We start from the raw sequence: 15,902 nt of genomic DNA, 5'->3' as shown, positions 1-15,902 counted from the left end.
TAGCTTCTGGGTCTGTTAGCCCTATGTCCAGAGCCTTAATTAATCTTTGCAAAAAGTCAATAAAGGGTTCTCTCTGTCCCTGCCTAATTCTGGTATATGATTCAACCCTTTTTGCTGGATCGTGTAGCCTATTCCAAGCATTTAAAGCTGCTTGGTGACATAAACACAGTACTTCATCATCATAAAGAGCTTGTACCTGTGGATCAGCATATTGTCCTACACCAAGAATTTGATCTTGGGAAACCTCCACACCTTTTGCTCTTCCTTGCTGTTCCATATGTTTGGATTCTTCTCTGAAATAGATTCCAAACATCAAGGAAGGTCCATTACCTAAAACTGCAGACACTAACTGATGGAAATCGTGGGGGGTAGCTCTAGCATTAGAAGCCCAAGTCCTTATCATTTCCTTAACATATGCAGAGTGCAAGCCAAAGGTAACAATAACTTGCTTAATTTCTTTTAGATCATTCATTGCTATTGGCATCCATCTAGCTTCTCTGACTCCCTTTGAGCCTTTAGAAGTTGATGCTTTGTCAGAATGAATTACAGGGTATGTCGCTAAAACCCTGGGTAAGCCAGATCTAATAGCTGGTGGTGGCATTGTATCCTATCCTTGTGCCCTCTCACTCTGTTCACCAGCTCCAATAATTTCTTCAATCATTTCAAGTCTTTTTATCATTGTCTCTCTTAAATCCTGAATCTCCTGAGCTACATGTGTTTCTAGTGATTTCACTGAGGTATCAATTTTTTTGTCCATATTCTGCACCTGTGATTTCAAAGCTTTTGAATCCTGAATCTCCTGACCTGTATTAGTTTCTGTTAAAGATTGTATGGTTCTTAGGACCATTTTTTTTCCTAAATAATAGAATATTCAAAAGAATACTGAAATCTAGTAACCAGTAAATTAAGTTATCTCCATAGTGATATAAACCTTGCATGAAAAATCCCATTGTTTTGGTAGTCAAAACAGTAAAATTCATTGGAAACAAAAACTTTCATATTACCTATTATCCAGCAGGTGGCGCTGTTCCCAAGTTGCGACGAAAACAGGGTCCTGTTTCAGTGTCCGCCTAGTATTTGTTAAAAACTGGGAAATGCCAGTTGCTCAACAAAGTAAATTTAATTAAATCAATTCCGTACACAGAACCATAAACCCAGAATCCAGGGGTAGAGAAGAGTAACCCGGAAGCCGTGTATGCCTCCACGTGACAGAGTTGTCCCAAGGGGTTGCAGCTTTACGCAATCGGTAACCGCGTGCTCTGGTTCGTTCCGCTTAAGAGCTGCGCTTGCAAGGGAGATTTGAAAGCGATTCAGAAAAGAGAAAACCACATGTGCAGAGACTATGCGGGCCTGTGGAATTTAAATCCACGTAGCGAGGCAAATGATAGGCTGCATCGGGACTTGAAGTCAATCTGAGGTGTCTAAAGGGAAAATATAAAAAACTGCAGCAAGAAAAGCCACTGCATGATGATTTATGTTAAACTGCTGGCTCCACGCACAAGGCACAGGCCGCAAGGAACAGGCCGTGGCTGAACTGGCGCCCGGCAGCCGAGCGGGGAGGGAAGGGGTGTCCTAAAACCAAACGTTGGGTGCCACATGAAGGCGCAAGTCATAAACAATCCCACACCAGTTTGGAATTGTGATTATTAGGGTGGTATTTATTTAAAGGGGAATAAACTTACAGATCACCGTCCCAGACAACAGCCCTCTGTGCACGCAATTAGGAAGAAGTCTAGTCGCCAGAACCGGAGCAGAAAGTAAAGAGAGAGAGGAGGGAAGTAGCCACTTTGTTTTTAAAGGGAAAGAGACCACGCCCCAATGGGCTGGTATCTCGGCGGCTATTGGCTGGAGGAGCAGAAGGACCTCCTGCAACACATTACACTTTCTTTTTTTTTTATTCTTTTTTAATTAAAATTTCCACCTGCTCCCCGTTTCCCATTTCCCTCCCCTCCTCCCAAATATTGCCCCCTCCCGCCAGTCCCCTCCCCCTATCCCCACTCCTCTTCTCCTTCCCCCACACCATTCCCCCTCCCTCTCAATACTGGAGAGCAGTCCAAATTCTCTGCCCTGCGGGAAGACGAAGGTCTTCTATCTATGTCCAGGAAGGTGAGCATCTAAACAGGCTAAGTACCCACAAAGCCAGTTCATGTATTAGGATCCAAACCTAATGCCATTGTCCTTGGCTTCTCATCAGCCTTCTTTGTCCGCCATGCTCAGAGAGTCCAGTTTCAACCCATGCTTATTCAGTCCCAGACGAGCTGGCCTTGGTGGGCTCACAATAAATCAGTTCCACTGTCACAGTGAGCGGGTGCATCCCTCGTGGTCCTGATTTTTTTGCTCATGTTCTCCCTCCTTCTGCTCCTCATTTGGACCTTAAGAGCTCAGATGGTTGCTCCTAATTGAATCTCTGTCTCTACCTCGATCCATCACCAGATGAAGGTTCTAAGGTGATATGTAAGATATATATCAGTATAGGATAGGGTCATTTCAGGTTCCCTCTCCTCAGTTGCCCAAGGTACCAGCTGGGGACATCTCCCTGGACACCTGCGAACCCCTATAGAGTCAAGTTTCTTTCCAACCCTAAGATGGGTCCCTTAGTTAGGATATATACTTCGCTGCTCCCGTATCCTCCCTTCCTATATCCCAACCATCCCAATCACCCTAGCTCCTCCCATCCTCCCCTTCTCATGTTTCTCATCCCATTTCCCCTTTGCCCCTAGCCACCTCCCGCACAAGTTCCCAGTTATTGCCCTGCAATCTTGTCTACTTCCCCTCTCCAGGCAGACGACTACATGATTTTCTTTGGGTTCACTGTCTTATTTAGCTTCTCTAGGATCACAAATTAATAGCTCAATGTCCTTTATTTATGGCTAGAATCCGATTATGAGTGAGTACATCCCATGTTCCTCTTTTTGGGACTGGGATACCTCACTCAGGATAGTGTTTTCTATTTCCATCCATTTGCACGCAAAATTCGAGAAGTCATTGTTTTTTACCGCTGAGTCGTACTCTAATATGTATATATTCCACACTTTCTTCATCCATTCCTCCATTGAAGGGCATCTAGGTTGTTTCCCGGTTTTGGCTATTACAAACAATGCTGCTATGAACATAGTTGAAGAGATACTTTTGTCATTTGATGGGGCATCTCTTGGGTATATTCCCAATAGTGGTATTACTGGATCTTGGGGTAGGTTGATCTCAAATTTCCTGAGAAATCGCCACACTGATTTCCAAAGTGGTTGCACAAGTTTGCATTCCCACCAGCAATGAATGAGTGTGCCCCTTTCTCCACAACCTCTCCAGCAAAGGCTATCATTGGTGTTTTTGATTTTAGCCATTCTGAAATGTGTAAGATGGTATCTCAATGTTGTTTTAATTTGCATTTCCCTTATCGCTAAGGAGGTTGAGCATGACTTTAAGTGTCTTTTGGCCATTTGAATTTCTTCTGTTGAGAATTCTCTGTTCAGTTCAGTGCCCCATTTTTTTATTGGGTTCATTAGCATTTTAAAGTCTAGTTTCTTGAGTTCTATATATTTTGGAGATCAGAACTTTGTCTGTTGAAGGGTTGGTGAAGATCTTCTCCCAGTCAGTGGGTTGCCTTTTTGTCTTAGTGATAGTGTCCTTTGCTTTATAGAAGCTACTCAGTTTCAGGAGGTCCCATTTATTCAATGTTGTCCTTAATGTCTGTGCTGCTGGGGATAAACGTAGGAAGTGATCTCCTGTACCCATATGTTAGAGTACTTCCCACTTTTTCTTCTATCAGGTTCAGTGTGTTCAGACTAATATTGAGGTCTTTAATCCATTTGGACTTGAGTTTTGTGCATGGTGATAGATATGGATCTAATTTCATTCTTCTACACGTTGACAACCAGTTCTGCCAGCACCATTTGTTGAATATGCTCTCTTTTTTCCATTGAATACTTTTAGCTCCTTTATCAAAAATTAGGTGTTCATATGTTTGTGGGTTAAAATAGGGTCTTCTACTCGGTTCCATTGATCGACTTCTATGTTTTTATGCCAATACCAAGCTGTTTTCAATACTGAGGCTCTGTAATAGAGTTTGAGGTCAGGGATGGTAATGCCTCCAGACGATCCTTTATTATATAAGATTGTTTTGGCTATCCTGGGTTTTTTGTTTCTCCATATAAAGTTGATTATTGTTCTCTCAAGATCTGTGAAGAATTTTGATGGGATTTTAATGGGGATTGCATTGAATCTATAAATTGCCCTTGGTAGAATTGCCATTTTTACTATGTTGATCCTCCCTATCCAAGAGCAAGGGAGATCCTTCCATTTTCTGGTATCCTCCTCAATTTCTTTCTTCATAGACTTAAAGTTATTGTTAAATAGATCCTTTACTTCCTTGGTTAGAGTTACCCCAAGATATTTTATGCTATTTGTGGCTATCGTGAAGGGTGATGCTTCTCTGATTTCCATCTCTGCTTCCTTATCTTTTGTGTATAGGAGGGCAACTGATTTTTTGGAATTGATCTTGTATCCTGCAACGCTACTAAAGGTGTTTATCAGCTGAAGGAGTTCTTTGCTGGAGTTTTTGGGGTCGCTTATGTACACTATCATATCGTCTGCAAATAATGAAAGTTTAACTTCTTCCTTTCCAATTTGAATCCCTTTGATCCCCTTATGTTGTCTTATTGCTATTGCTAGAATTTCAAGCACTATATTAAAGAGGTATGGAGAGAGTGGACAACCTTGTCGTGTTCCTGATTTTAGTGGAATAGGTTTGAGTTTCTCTCCATTTAATTTGATGTTAGCTGACGGCTTGCTATAAATAGCTTTTATTATACTTAGGAATGACCCTTGTATTCCTAATCTCTCTAAGACCTTTATCATAAAGGGATGTTGAATTTTGTCAAATGCTTTTTCCGCATCTAATGAAATGATCATATGGTTTTTTTCTTTCAGATTATTTATATGATGGATTACATTGATAGATTTTCGTATGTTGAACCAGCCCTGCATCTCTGGGATGAAGCCTACTTGATCATAATGGATAATTTTTCTAATGTGTTCTTGGATTCGGTTTGCCAGTATTTTATTGAGTATTTTTGCGTCGATGTTCATGAGTGAGATTGGCCTGTAGTTCTCTTTCTTGGTTGTGTCTTTGTGTGGTTTTGGTATCAGAGTAACTTCAGCTTCATAAAAAGAATTTGGCAATGACTTCTCTGTTTCAATATTGTGAAATACATTAAGGAGTATAGGTATTAGGTCTTCTTGGAAGTTCTGGTAGAATTCTGCATGGAAGCCGTCTGGACCTGGGCTTTTTTTGGTGGGGAGGTTTTTTATAACAACTTCTAATTCTTCGCGACTAACAGGTCTATTTAGATTGTTCACCTGGTCCTGGTTTAACTTTGGTATATGGTACTTATCTAAAAAAGTGTCCATTTCTTTTACATTTTCCAATTTTGTGGCATACAGGTTTTTGTAGTAAGATCTAATGATTCTCTGAATTTCCTCTGTGTCTGTGGTTATGTCTCCCTTTTCGTTTCTGATTTTATTAATTTGCGTATTCTCTCTCCGCCGTTTGATTAGTTTAGATAGGGGTTTATCAATCTTATTGATTTTCTCCAAAAACCAGCTTTATGTTTCATTGATTCTTTGGATAGTTTTCTGTGTTTCTATTTTGTTGATTTCAGCCCTCAATTTGATTATTTCGAGTCTTCTACTTCTCCTAGGTGAGTCTGCTTCTTTTTTTCTAAAGCTTTCAGGTGGGCTATTAAGTCTCCAATGTGTGCTTTCTCCGTTTTCTTTAAGTGGGCACTTAATGCTATGAACTTTCCTCTTAGCACTGCTTTCATAGTGTCCCATAGGTTTGAGTATGTTGAGTCTTCGTTTTCATTGAATTCAAGAAAGACTTTAATTTCTTTCTTTATTTCTTTCTTGATCCAGGTGTGGTTCAGTAGTTGACTGTCCAGTTTCCATGAGTTCGTAGGCTTTCTGGGGATAGCATTGTTGTTGAATTCTAACTTTAATCCATGTTGATCTGATAAGACACAGGTGGTTACCGATATTTTTTTGTAACTGTGTAAGTTTGCTTTGTTACCAAGTATGTGGTCTATTTTCGAGTAGGTTCCATGAGCTGCAGAGAAGAAGGTATATTCTTTCTTATTTGAGTGGAATATTCTATAGATATCTCTTAAGTCCGATTGATTCATTACCTCCCTTAATCCTCTTATTTCTCTGTTAGGTTTCTGTCTGATTGACCTGTCCATTGGTGAGAGAGGAGTGTTGAAATCTCCTACTATTAGTGTGTGTGGTTTGATGACTGCCTTGAGATTTAGTAACGTTTCTTTTAAATAAGTGGGTGCTTTTATATTAGGGGCATATATATTCAGGATTGAGACTTCATCCTGGTGAATTGTTCCTGTTATGAGTAAAAAATGTCCCTCTCCATCTCTTTTATTGATTTTAGTTTGAAGTCAACTTTCTTAGAAATTAGTATGGCCACACCTGCCTGTTTCTTAGGTCCTTTTGCTTGATAAGCCTTTTCCCAGCCCTTTACTCTGAGTAGATGTCTGTCTTTGTGGTTGAGGTGTGTTTCTTGTAAGCAGCAGAATGTTGGATCCTGTTTTCAAATCCAATCTCTTAGCCTGTGCCTATTTATAGGTGAGTTGAGTCTATTGATATTAAGTGATATTAATGACCAGTGGTTGTTAACTCCGGTCATTTTTCCTTTCTCTCTTTCTTTCTTTTGCTAGTAGAGTTTGTGTGTTTCCCTTCTTCAAGTTGTACTGGTGAAGGGTCATTAGATGTCTGAGTTATTGTGGGCATTGTTGGACTCCTTGGTTTGTGATTTTCCTTCTATTATTTTCTGTAAGGCTGGATTTGTGGCTACGTATTGTTTAAATTTGTTTTTATCCTGGAAAATTTTTTTTCTCCATTTATAGTGAACGAAAGCTTGGCTGGGTACAGTAGTCTGGGCTTGCATCCATGGTCTCTTAGTTTCTGCAGAACATCTACCCAGGACCTTCTGGCTTTCATGGTTTCCATAGAGAAATCAGGTGTAAGTCTGATAGGTTTACCTTTATATGTAACTTGACCTTTTTCCTTTGCAGCTCTTAATATTCTTTCTTTATTCTGTATGTTTTGTGTTTTGATTATTATATGACGAGGAGATGTTTTTTTTTGATCCAGTCGATTCGGTGTTCTGTATGCTTCTTGGACCTTCAAAGGAATATCTTTCTTAAGGTTGGGAAAGTTTTCTTCTATAATTTTATTAAATATATTTTCTGGACCATTGAGCTGTACTTCTTCTCCTTCTTCTATCCCTATTATTCTTAGGTTTGGTCTTTTTATTGTGTCCCAGATTTCCTGAATGTTTTGTGATGAGAATTTGTTGGTTATGCTGTTTTCTTTGATCAGAGAGTTTATTTTCTCTATGGTATCTTCAGTGTCTGAGATTCTTTCTTCTATCTCTTGTAATCTGTTGGTGGTACTTGTCTCTGTAGTTCCTGTTCGTTTATCCAAATTTTCCATCTCCATCCTTCCCTCGGTTTGCGTTTTCTTTATTACTTCCACTTCATTCTTCAAGTCTTGAACTGTTTCCCTTACCTGTTTGATTAGCTTTTCTTGTTTCTCTTGGTTTTCTTGGGTATCTTTGAGATATTTATTCATTTCCTCTACCTTTTTGTTTGTAATCTCTAATTGATTATGGCAGTTTTTCACCTCTTGTTTAAGGTCCTCTATTATTTTCATATAATTCACTTTTGAGTCGAATTCTTCTAATTCTTCTGAATTAGGGTGTACACTTCTCATTTCAGGATTCCTGGATTCTGGTGATGTCACGTTGCTTTTCAAGTTGTTGGGGGAATTCTTGCATTGGCGCCTGCCCATCTTTTCCTTCAAATGGAGCCAGGAGAGGCCTGGTGTCTTGGATCAGTCTCTGCTGTGACTAACTCTCTGGGTGTATCTCCTCAGTGTAGGGGCAGGAACCGTTCCCTTGCAGATGAACTCCTCAACACCAAAACAGGGATGCCTGGTATTCCAATGAACCACGGAAAGAAGGCCGAATGCAAGGTGTAGGGCGGGGTCGAGTAGAACACAGGTGATACTGCAGTACAAGCTGGAGGTGCCTGCGCTCCCTTTCGGGGGGTTACTGAGGCCTGCCCGTTGGCAGCACTCACTGCTCTGGTTGGGTAGCCTTAGTGTAGGGGGGTTTGTGCTCTCTACTGGGACAGTCCACCCCAGGATAGCACACACTCACCCTTCCAGATGGGACTTCTCAGCACGTACAGAGGGACTCCTGGTAGCCCAGATGAGCCAGGGGCCAAGGGAAATGGTGTGCAGGCAGAGCCGGTCCAGGAGAGCACAGCAGACACTGCAGCCCCAGCAGCAGGAGCCTGCATTCCCTGGCGGGGACCTTGAAGCCTGCCCTCTAGTCAGGCTCTCACTGCTCTGGGTTGGGCAGGAAACTGTCCACAGCAAAGGATCTTGCAGACAAGGCAGGCTTGGGGGTGGCGGTGGGGGCGCGAGTGTAGGGAAGAAAGCCCTGTGGCAGGAGCTGGGGGAGGGGCGTTTGTGCTCTCTACAGGGACAGTCCGCCCCAGGATAGCACACACTCACCAGTCCAGATGGGACTTCTCATCACCTACAGAGGGACTCCTGGTAGCCCCGATGAGCCAGGGGCCAAGGGAAATGGGGGGCAGGCAGAGCCGGTCCAGGAGAGCACAGCAGACACTGAAGCCCCAGCGGCCAGGGCCCGTGTTCCCTGGCGGGGACCTTGAGGCCTGCCCTCAAGTCAGGCACTCACTGCTCTGGGTTGGTAGCCTTAGTGAAAGGGCAGGAAACTGTTCTACAGCAAAGGACCTTGCAGACAAGGCAGGCTTGGGGGTGGGGGTGGGGGCGCGTGTGTAGGAAAGAAAGCCCTGCAGCAGGTGCTGGGGGAGGGGCGTTTGTGCTCTCTACTGGGACAGTCCACCCCAGGATAGCACACACTCACCCTTCCAGATGGGACTTCTCAGCACCTACAGAGGGACTCCTGGTAGCCCCGATGAGCCAGGGGCCAAGGGAAATGGGGGGCAGGCAGAGGCGGTCCAGGAGAGCACAGCGGACACTGCAGCCCCAGCAGCAGGAGCCTGCGTTCCCTGGCGGGGACCTTGAGGCTTGCCCTCTAGTCAGCAACACATTACACTTTCAATATCAATTAGAGCATATTTTAATTTTTGCCTTTGGCATGTCTAATTAAGAATAAGCATCCTGGCACTACTTCTACCTTTATCTAGGCAATCTTGGAATGAGCCATCTTGAACCTACATACTTCCAGCATCTCTCAGGAGTTGTGCAACTTCACTTCCTTCCCACCCATTACATGATTTGAATACCTGTTGCTCCCCTTCTCTAGACAGAGACCTGGGCAGATCTGGTTGCTGGTACCTATGACTTCCATGGATACAATGGAAGTACATGTGCTTCTTCTGTACATGTGCTCCCTGGGAATTAAGTGATTCAAATACATTTTGTTATTTGATGTAAGTGTAATTAGTTAGTGGGTGGAACTATCAGCTTTATTGGAATTAATTGAAACAAACTGCCAAGTTCAACTTAGTCACACACATGTAAGATTCAGTCCCAAGTAGGGGTGTATCTAGGGACAGGATATATGTGACAAGGCTAGTGACCACTTCTGCCATATGTTTCCTAACAACTTTTCAGAGCAGAAATGGATGTCCATGAAAGGTAAATCTTTAAATGAATACCGGATAGGCTTTCTTTTATGTTACAGGTGTTTTTCCAATGCATTGATGTTATCAAAATTACTCACCATCAATTCAATATCACGGTTGGCTTTTTTTCAGTTTTTTTTATTAATTTATTTCTTTATTAAAGATTTCTGTCTCTTCCCCGGCACTGACTCCCATAACTCTCCCTCTCCCCCAATCAAGTCTCCCTCTCTCATCAGTCCTAAGAGCAATCGGGGTTTCCTGCCCTGTGGGAAGTCCAAGGACATCCCACCTTCTTCCAGGTCTATTAAGGTGAACATCCAAACAGCCTAGGCTCCCACAAAGCCAGTATGTGCAGTAGGATCAACACCCAGTGCCATTGTTCTTGACTTCTCAGCAGTCCTCATTGTCCGCTATGTTTATTGAGTCCTGTACTATCCCATGTTTTTTGAGACCCAGTCCACCTGGCCATGGTGAGTTTCCAAAAGAACATCCCCTTTGTCTCAGTATGTGGGTGCACCCCTCGTAGTCCTGAGTTCCTTGTTCATGCTCTCTCTCCTTCTGCTCCTGGTTTGGGGTTGTAGTCTGGTGCTCCAATGTGGGACTCTGTCTCTGTCACCTTTCATCGCCTGATGAAGGTTAAAATCCAGAAGGATGTCTATATGTTTTCCTTTGTGTTCACCATCTTATTTAGCTTTTCTAGGGTCATGAATTATAGAGTCAATGTCCTTTATTTATGGCTAGAAACCAAATATGAGTGAGTACATCCCATGTTCCTCTTTTTTTGGGGGTGTCTGGATAACCTCACTCAGGATAGTATTTCTATTTCTGTCTATTTGCATGCAAAATTCAAGAAGTCATTGTTTTTACTGCTGAGTAGTATTCTAATATGGATATATTCCATACTTTCTTCATCCATTCTTCCATTGAAAGGCATTTCTATTGTTTCCAGGTTCTGGCTATTACACACAATGCTGCTATGAAAATAGTTGAGCATATACTTTTGTTGTATGATAGGGCATCTCTTGGGTATATTCCCAAGAGTGATATTGCTGGGTCAGGAGTATGTTGATCCTGAATTTCCTGAGAAAGTACCACACTGCATTCCAAAGTGGTTGCACAAGTTTGCATTTCCAACAGCAATGGATGAGTATACCCCTTTTTCTATGACTTTTCCAGCAAAGGCTATCATTGGTGTTTTTGATTTTAGCCATTCTGACAGGTGTTAGATGACATCATAAAGTTGTCTTGATTTGGATTCTCCTTATCTCTAAGGAAGTTGAGCATGACCTTAAGTGTCTTTTGGCCATATTAACTTCTTCTGTTGAGAATTCTCTGTTCAGTTCATTGCCCCATTTTATAATTGGGTTGATTAGCCTTTTATGGTCTAATTTATTGAGTTCTTTATATATATTGAAGATCAAACCTTTGTCAATTGTGGGGTTGGTGAAGATCTTCTCCCAGTATGTGGGTTGCCTTTCTGTTTTATTGACAGTGTTCTCTGCTTTACAGAAGCTTCTCAGTCTCAGGAGGTCCCATATTTTCAAAGAGGCCCTTAATAACTGTGCTGTTGGGGTTATACGTAGGAAGTGGTCTCCTGTGCCCATCTGTTGTAGAGTACTTCCCACTTTCTCTTCTATCAGGTTCAGTGTGTTCTGACTCTTATTGAGGTCTTTAATCCATTTGGACTTAAGTTTTGTGCATGGTGATAGACATGGATCTATTTTCATTCTTCTACAGATTGACATCCAGTTTTGTCAGCATAATTTGTTGAAGATGATCTTTTTTATCCATTGTATACTTTTAGCTCCTTTATCGAAAATCAGGTGTTCATAGGTTTGTGGGTTAAAGTCCGGGTCTTCTTTCCATTCCGTTGGTTGACTTCTCTGTTTTTATGTCAAAACCAAGCTGTTTATTTATATGATGGATTACATTGATAGATTTCCCTATGTTGAACGAGCCCTGTATCTCTGGAATGAAGCCTACTTGATCATAATGGATATTTTTTTTCTTGCATTCTTGGATTTGGTTTGCCAGTTTTTTATTGAGAATTTTAGCATCACTGTTTAGGAGTGAGATTGACCTGTAATTCTCTTTCTTGGTTAAGTCTTTGTGAGGTTTTGGTATCAGGGTGACTGTAGCTTCATAAAAGCAATTTGGCAGTGACTCTTCTGTTTCTATATTGTGAAATACCTTCAGGAGTATAGGTATTAGGTCTTCTTGGAAGTTCTTGTAGAATTCCACATTGAAACCATCTGGTCCTGGGCTTTTTATGGAAGGGTGATTTTTGATAACAGCTTCTAATTTTTTGCGACTAACAGATCTATTGAGATTGTTCACCTGGTCTTGGTTTAGCTTTGGTATATGGTACTTATCTAAAAAAATGTCCATTTCTTTTGCATTTCCAGTTTTTTGGCATATAGGCTTTTGTAGTAAGATCTAATGATTCTCTGAAATTCCTCTGTGTCTGTGGTTATGTCACCTTTTTCATTTTTGATCTTATTTATTTGAGTGTTCTCTCTCTGTCGTTTAGTTAGTTTGGATAAGGGTTTGTCAATCTTGTTAATTTTCTCCAAGAACCAACTTTTTGCTTCATTGATTCTTTGGATTGTTTTCTGTCTTTCTATTTTGGTGATTTCAGCCCTGAGTTTGATTATTTCCAGTCTTCTTCTCCTCCTGGGTGCGTCTGCTTCTTTTTTTTTCTAGGGCTTTCAGGTGTGCTGTTAAGTCCCCATTGTATGGTTTCTCTGTTTTCTTATGTGGGCACTTAGCGCTATGAACTTTCCTCTTAGCACTGCTTTCATACTTTTCCATAGGTTTGAGTATGTTGTCTCTTCGTTTTTCATTAAATTCACGGAAGATTTTTATGTTTTTCTTAATTTCTTTCTTGACCCAGGTGTGGTTCAGTAGTTGACTATTCAGTTTCCATGAGTTTGTCGGCTTTCTGGGGGTAACATTGTTGTTGCCTTCTAATTTTAATCCATGCTGATCTGATAAGACACGGGTGGACACTGATATTTATTTGTATCTGTGAAGGTTATCTTAGTTACCAAGTATTTGTTTAATTTCAAGAAGGTTCCATGAGAAGAAGATGTAGTCTTTCCTATGTGAGTGGAGTGATTTAAAGATGTCTGTTAAGTCCATTTGCTTCATTACCTCCAATAATTCTCTTATTCTCTATTAGGTTTCTGTCTGATTGACCTGTCCATTGATGAGAGAGGTGTGTTTAAGTCTCCTACAACTAGTGTGTGTGTGGTTTGATGTCTTCCTTGAGTTTTAGTAATAATTCTTTTACATAAGTGGGTGCTTTTATATTATGGGCATAGATATTCAGGATTGAGACTTCATCCTGATGAACTTTCCTGTTATGAGTATAAAATGTCTCAACCTCTTCTGATTGATTTTAGTTTGAAGTCAGTTTTGTTAGAAATTAGTATGGCCACTCTTGCTTGATTCTTAGGCCCGTTCGCTTGAAAAACTTTTTCCCAACCCTTTAATCTGAGTAGATGCCTGTCTTTGTGGTTGAGATGTGTTTCTTGTAAAACAGCAGAATGTTGGATCCTGTTTTCGTATCCAATCTCTCAACCTGTGCCTTTTTATATGTGAATTGAGTCCATTAATAGTAAGTGATATTAATTACCAGTAGCTGTTTACTCCAGTTATACTTACTGTTTTTGTTAGTAGAGTTTGTATGTCTCCCTTCTTTGAGTGGGCTGGTGAAGGCTTGCTAGATGCCTGAGTCCTTGTAGACAGTGTTGGCAATGTTGGATTCCTTGGGTTGTGATTTTCCTTCTATTACACGCTGTAAGGCTGGATTTGTGGCTACGTATTCTTTGAATTTGTTCTTATGCTGAAATGTTTGTTTTTTCCATTGATAGTGAACGATAGCCTGTCTGGGTATTGTAGCTTGGGCTTGCATTCATGGTCTCTTAGTACCTCTATCCAGGACTTTCTTGCTTTCATGGTTTCCATAGAGAAGTCAGGTGTAAGTCTGATTGGTTTACCTTTATAAGTTACTTGCCCTTTTTCCTTTGCAGCTCTTACTATTATTTCTTTAATCTGTATGTTTTGTGATTTGATTTTTATATGGTGAGGGGATTTTTTTTTTGATCCAGACTGTTTGGTGTTCTGTATGCTTCTTGAATATTCAAATATTCAAATATTCAAAGGAATATCTTTCTTTATGTTGGGAAAATTTTCTTCCATAATTTTGTTAAAAATATGTTCTGGGCCTTTGAGCTGTGACTCTTTTCCTTATATCCCTATTATTCTTAGGTTTGGTCTTTTTTTTTAATTAAAGATCTTTTTTTAATTATTTAGTTAATTAATTAACTAATTTAATTATTAAAGATTTCTGCCTCTTCCCCGCCATCACCTCCCAATTCCACCCACTCTTCCAATCAAGTCTTCCTCCCTCCTCAGCCCAAAGAACAATCAGGTTTCCCTGCCCTGTGGGAGGTCCAAGGACCACCCACCTCCATCCAGGTCTATTAAGGTGAGCATCCAAAGTACCTAGGCTCCCACAAAGCCATTATGTGCAAAGGATTAAAAACCCATTGCCATTGTTCTTCAGTTCTCAGTAGTCCTCATTGTCCGCTATGTTCAGCGAGTCCAGTTTTGACCCATGCTTTTTCAGACCCCTGCCAGCTGGCCTTGGTGTGTTTCCGATAGAACATTCCCATTGCCCTAGCAGTCCTGAGTTCCTTGCCCGTGCTCTCTCTCCTTCTGCTCCTCCTTTGGATCTTGAGACTTCAGTCCAGTTCTCCAATGTTGGTCTCTGTCTCTGTCTTCTTTCATTGCCTGATGAAGGTTAATATTCAGGAGGATTCTTATATGTTTTTCTTTGGGTTCACCTTCTTATTTAGCTTCTCTGGAATCACAAATTATAGTCTCAATGTCCTTTATTTATGGCTAGAAACCAAATATGAGTGAGTACATCCCATGTTCCTCTTTTTGAGTCTGGCTTAACTCACTCAGGATAGTGTTCAATTTCCGTCCATTTGTATGCAAATTCAAGAAGTCATTGTTTTTTACTGCTGAGTAGTACTCTAATATGTATATATTCCATACTTCTTAATCCATTCTTCCATTGAAGGGCATCTAGGTTGTTTCCAGGTTCTGGCTATTACAAACAATGCTGCTATGAACATAGTTGAGCATATACTTTTGTTGTATGTTAGGGCATCTCTTAGGTATATTCCCAAAAGTGGTATTGCTGGGTCGAGAGGTAGGTTGAACCCGACTTTCCTGAGAAACCGCCACACTGCTTTCCAAAGTGGTTGCACAAGTTTGCATTCCCACCAGCAATGGATGAGTGTGCCCCTTTCTGCACAACCTCTCCAGCAGAGGCTATCATTGGTGTTTTTTATTTTAGCCATTCTGACAGGTGTAAGATGCTATCTTAAGGTTGTCTTGATTTGCATTTCCCTGATTGCTAAGGAACTTGGGCATGATCTTAAGTGTCTTTTGGCCATTTGAAATTCTTCTATTGAAAAGTCTTCGTTCAGCTCAGTGCCCCATTTTATAATTGGATTGAATAACCTTTTACGGTCTAATTTCTTGAGTTCTATATATATTTTGGAGATCAGACCTTTGTCAGTTGCGGATTGGTGAATATCTTCTCCCAATCAGTGGGTTGCCTTTCTGTCTTAGTGACAGTGTCCTTTGCTTTACAGAAGCTTCTCAGTGTCAGGAGGTCCCACTTATTCAATGATGTCCTTAGTGTTTGTGCTGCTGGGGTTATATGTAGGAAGTGTTCTCCTGTGCCCATGTGTTGTAGAGTACTTCCCACATTTTCTTCTATCAGGTTCAGTGTGTTTGGACTGATATTGAGGTCTTTAATCCATTTGGACTTGAGTTTTGTGCATGGTGATAGATATGGATCTATTTTCATTCTTCTACAAGTTCACAACCAGTTCTGACAACACCATTTGTTGAAGGTGCTTTCTTTATTCCATTGAATACTTTTAGCTACTTCATCAAAGATCAGTGTTCATAGGTTTGTGGGTTAATATCAGTGTCTTCTACTTGATTCCATTGGTCGACTTCTCTGTTTTGATGCCAATACCAAGCTGTTTTCAATACTGAAGCTCTGTAATAGAGTTTGAAGTCAGGGACAGTAATGCCTCCAGAAGTTCCTTTATTGAATACAATTGTTTTGGCTATCCTGGGTCTTTTGTTTTTCCATACAAAGTTGAATAATGTCCTCTCAATGTTTGTGAA

This window comes from Chionomys nivalis, unplaced genomic scaffold, assembly GCF_950005125.1.
Source record: "Chionomys nivalis unplaced genomic scaffold, mChiNiv1.1 scaffold_68, whole genome shotgun sequence".
Lineage (NCBI taxonomy): Eukaryota > Metazoa > Chordata > Mammalia > Rodentia > Cricetidae > Chionomys > Chionomys nivalis.
This window is presented reverse-complemented; position numbering follows the sequence as displayed.